This window comes from Cervus canadensis, chromosome 5 (assembly GCF_019320065.1).
Source record: "Cervus canadensis isolate Bull #8, Minnesota chromosome 5, ASM1932006v1, whole genome shotgun sequence".
Classification (NCBI taxonomy): Eukaryota; Metazoa; Chordata; class Mammalia; order Artiodactyla; family Cervidae; genus Cervus; species Cervus canadensis.
Window position 1 is genome coordinate 47,732,798 of NC_057390.1, and position 5,069 is coordinate 47,737,866.

General features: G+C 44.9%; 1 non-coding gene across 1 annotated transcript; it reads left to right on the plus strand.

Annotated features, from left to right (window-relative positions):
* Nucleotides 1–919: 919 nt before the first annotated feature.
* On the plus strand, nucleotides 920–1,042 carry LOC122442801. The gene has a single exon (XR_006269786.1). It is a non-coding gene; the product is annotated as a U6atac minor spliceosomal RNA (small nuclear RNA).
* The last annotated feature ends 4,027 nt before the right edge of the window (nucleotides 1,043–5,069 follow it).

Here is a 5,069-nt window from a genome sequence, read left to right on the forward strand (position 1 = left end):
ATGAGTTGAAAACCCTCACACAAATGTTTATAGCAGCTTTTGTTATAATCACCAAAACTTGGAAGCCACCAAGATGTCTTTTGGTAGGTGGTGAATGAGTAAACTGTGATGCATCCAGACAATGGAGTTTGATTCAACATGAGAAAGAAAAAGAGTATCAAGCCATGAAAAGACATGGAGGAAACCTAAATGCGTGTTGCTAAATGAAAGAAGCCAATAGGAAAAGTATACATACTGTGGGGTTTCAACTCTATGAGGTTCTGGAAAAGGCAAAACGATAGAGACAATAAGGCCAGCAGTCACTAGGGATTAGGGTAAACAGGCCAAGCAGAGGATTTTTAGGGCAGTGAGATTTCTCTGGATGATACTATAGTGGTGGGTACGTGTCATTATACATATGTTCAAACTGATAGCCTGGTGGGCTGCAGTCCATAGGGTCACAAAGAGTTAGCACAGCACATAGATTACATAGGGCTTCCCCAGTGGCTCAGAAGTAAAGAATCTGCCTGCAACGCAGAAGACGAGGATTTGATCCCTGGGTCGGGAAGATCCCCTGGAGGAGGGCATGGCAACCCACTCCAGTGTTCTTGCCTGGAGAATTCCATGGACTGAGGAGCCTTGCAGGCTACAGCCCATAGGATCGCAAAGAGTTGGGCATGACTCAGTGACTGATCACAGCACATAGATTATCCAACACCAAGAGTGAACACAAATGTAACAATGGACTCTGGGTGGTGATGTGTCCATGTATGCCCATCAGTTTTAACGAAGGCCCCGTCCAGGGTAGGATGCTGGTCACAGAGGAGCGTGTGAGTAGGTGGAGGCAGAGGACATGGGAAAATCTCAGTGCCTTTCTCTCAGTTTTACTCTGAATCTGAAAGTTCTCTAAAAAAGAAAGTTTATTCAAAGCTAAACTGTAGTGTTGTATGAAAGAAGAGGTTAGCACTCTCCTTGACAAGGATGAAAGAGGTTCTCGGGCCTAACAGCTCACATACGGTTAAGGCATTGCCACCTACTTCATGGCATCTAACCACTGTTTTTTCCTTCTGCAGTTTTGAATGATCTGTGGCTAACTGTAGCATTAGATTTAAATCTGATCACAATGCAATTAATCGTATATTACTATTTGGTAATTAAAATATAGTATTAAAATTTTAAAAATTAAACTATAAATTTTAATTAATAAAATACATTAAATTAGAGGTAATAAAACCTCAAAAGTCACCACTTCCTCCTTGTTTATCACATTTTACTTTTATCTATGTTCTCAAGTTTACTCACTTGTATCATATCCGAAGAGTAGAATTATTATGTATATTATGTATTGCTTGCTACTGGACTGCTCTTCCCAGCTCTGTGATAAGCGGCCTCAGTCGGGTAGCTTGAAATTGCATTGGCTGTCAGGGGAATACTTTCACAATAGAAATCACTGTACAGGACTTGGCCCCAGGAGGGTTGGTTATTAAACACCACAGCACCGATAACATGTACAGGATGAGCTCAGATATTGGGATAAGTAACACGTGTACATCTGAGGATGCTCATCAAAGTACAGCTTTGGGGAAAGATGATGGAAACACAGATCTTCATATATGATTAAACCAAGTAATTCACTCCGAATGCCTCCAAAGACCTCTTTAAAATGGTTCCAAGGATTCTCTCTTTTGGAAGCCAGGAACCCTCACCAATTTGAAGAATTAAATCACTCAAATTTGAAGAAGAAACAGCTGCCTCAAGAGCAGCCCTCTTGCCATCAGAATTACTCAGATCTCATTCTGAGAGACAGAAGTTAATTGCCAAAGTGTTTACTGTAATTAAGTCTATCAGCATGGTTTTCTCCTGGTGAAAATAAAGATTGGTATATTGCATCTTCTGCGAAAGGAGTCTTTTATCTCCTGTAAATTAGAAATCTATGATTCTATGCAAGTTCTCTTCAAGACATGGCTTCCCCCCACCACCTCAAAAATATGAAGGATTTAAAAAAATTAATATTGGCTACAATAGAGAAGCTGGTTGCAGGTATCATTAATTCACTGCAAGCACTATTGTATCCTGATACATCTCATCGAGGTTATTTAAGTGTGTCTGAAGAATATGTCTTTCACCAGCCTTTGTTTCCAGTGATAAACTATGAAATATTGATACAGCGGTATTATATACCCTCTATTATCTATCTATGTATCTACCATTTATCTGTCATCTATCATCTGTCTACGTATCTATCAATAATATATTACCTATCTGCTTATCTATCATATCTATCATCTATCCATCGTACCTATCATCTGTCATATCTTAGTGTCACACTACAGTGGCAATAAAAAATAATTCTTTGAGGAGAGATAGGAGTAGAAATGGCTATATTTCAATGATAATAAAGACCACAGATTTTGGGTATGTATTTCCAGATATCTCACTATGTTTTATCTATATCAAAAATTGTTCTCTATATGGTACTTTAAAAACTGACTTCCTTCTGAATAATTTATTCCAGATATCTTTTTCAGGTCAATTGACCTTGGTTGCCACATTGGGAGGTGGGACAGGCAGGAATAGCCCCAAACTGGCACCTGGTGGCATAACTCATCACCTGCGGGCTTAACTGGAGTCCTCCATTGGTACCTCTTCCTGGCTCCGGCAGCAGCAGCTCCACGTGGTGTGGCCTGGGGGTGCGGTGGGTGGTGTGTGTGTGTGTGTGTGTGGACTCATGGCTCTGGGGCTGTGGAGGCGGGGCTGGCAGTGGAGAGACAGGGAGCAGCTGCAGGGCTGCCCCCATCTTCGGGCGCTGGCACGACGGCTGAGGAAGCTGAGCCCTTAGGTTGGGAGTTGGCCTCCCAGGTCGACAGAGAGAGAGAGAAGGCTAGAACCTGTGAACCTTTGGCCTGGCTTAGAAATTAAACATTTAGACATGTGTTGAGTAAGTTTCCACCCCTCCTCCCCTGGACTGGAAAATACTATGGGGAGACAGACCTTGTCTGTCTAATTTTTGTGCAACTTGTCCTCTGGCAGCATTTGCAAACCAACTGAGAAATCATGTGTTTCTAGTGCCACTTTCAGACATGCAAGTTCACGTACAACCCTGGATTTCAAATACTTTGAATCACACTTGCCAGGCTATGAAGAGCTTTCAAACACAGTTGACCTTTGAATAACAGGCATTTCAACTGTGTGGGTCCATTTACACTTGAATTTTTTTTTTTTTCCAGTAAATCTGTCCTACAGTCTATATGCTCCCCGGGCAGGTGAATGCAAGAATACGGCCCCTTGGATAAGGAGGGTCCGCTGTAAAGCTATCCTTGTGTTTTTCACTTCATGGGGTTTGGCACCCCTGACCCTTAGCTGTTCAAGCGTCAACAGTGTGCTGTGATTTTGCTCAGAGCTCTTTTGCTTTGTAAGGACAGTTACTTTCTGTCTCTTTACACAGAGTGGTGTCCAGATTCAACAAGGCTGCAGGACCCACATCTTACGCACCTGCCCTCCAGTTTCCTTCTTAATGTCCCCACCCTGCTCTATTTTATTTATTTTGATTTTGGTTCAGTGCTGTCCTTGTTATAGCCTTTCTGAGGCTCTTGTGATCACAAGTTCTCTGGGTTGGTGTGGTGGGAATGGCTGGAAGCTGTTACTTCTGACCTCCATGCTGTTACTTTGCCTCATTGTCCCTGGCAGTCCTGTGACTCATGCAGACCACTTTACTCCTGAGTGCAAGTCTCTTCCTCTCGGGAGCCAGGTGACCCATGCCCTCCCAGATCCGCCCAAGGGGTGGAGCTTTCTCAGAAGAACCTCTCAGAAGGTGTAAGAAGCAGGTGGATGTATGGCACAGGAAACTCCACTCCGTGCTCTGTGGTGACCTAAATGGGAAGGACGTCCGAAAAGGGGATATTTGTACACACAGCTGACTCACTTTGCTGCATAGCAGAAGCTAACACAGCTCTGTAAAACACCTAAACTCTAATGTTAAAAAATGTACCATGAGCAAACAAAAATTAAAAAAAAAATAAAAAAGAAGAATTTTTCTTGAAACCAATGGCAGAAGGGGATGCTTAAAACACCATGACTTTCCTGGATCCCAATAATAATATCAGGCTTCCCAGGTGGCTCAGTGGTAAAGAATCTGCCGGCCAATGCAGGGGATGCGGGTCCAATCCCTGGGTCGCCAAGATCCCCTGGAGAAGGGAATGGCAACCTGCTCCAGTATCCTTGCCTGGGAAATCCCAGGGACAGAGGAGCCTGGCGGGCTACCGCCTGTGGGGTCGCAAAGCATCGGACATGATTGAGTGACTGAGCATGCACACACAACAACAATATTGAAATATTAACAAACAAATCTTGTTGACATTGAGTCCCTCGAGTCCTTCACTTCATCCCAGGTTACAGATAGCAGCGTCATGGCAAGATCTGGTCCAGGCGGCTGGGACCTGGGGAGTTTATCTTCAGTCTCACCACCTTCTCCCCCAACCTAGGCTTCTTTCCTTCTTGACACCCAGACCTTCCTTCCTGGACTCCCCAAGGGCTGGCTTTCTGTCTTCATCTTTCTACCAAGTGGACAGATCCCACGTCTCTGTGTGTCTATGGCTGCCGTAAGGACAGCCCAACTAACTCAACTAAGGGAGGAAGAGTGGCCGGGAGTTTATGTGTAGCCCTATCCTCTCCTCAAGGTGTTGACTGACCACCGGCAGAGTGGACCCCAGAGGGCACCATCTTCCTGAGTCACTCTCTAATGAGCGCCCTTTCTCATGGATACTGCAAACATTTGAGCATAATTCTCCTAGCTTAGGGATGTGTTATTTTTGCAGCAGTTGGAAGCAGGCTTGGTACCCTTAAGGGCCCTCCTCACCCACAGCAGTGGTGTCTGTCTTTATTTAGAAAGGACACGTGACTGCCTCTCCCAGCCCCACATCCGGATGCTCGAAGACGCCTGGGATGAACGGGCCAGGGGGTGACTCGAACACCATGGTTTTCTCAAGATGTCCTGGAGCCCTCCGAGGAAGGGTGGCTGAGCAACTCACGGTGTCCTGGGTGCAGTCTCCCCAGGCACCCGACTGCCCCAGGATAGGGACAGGCTGCTCCCA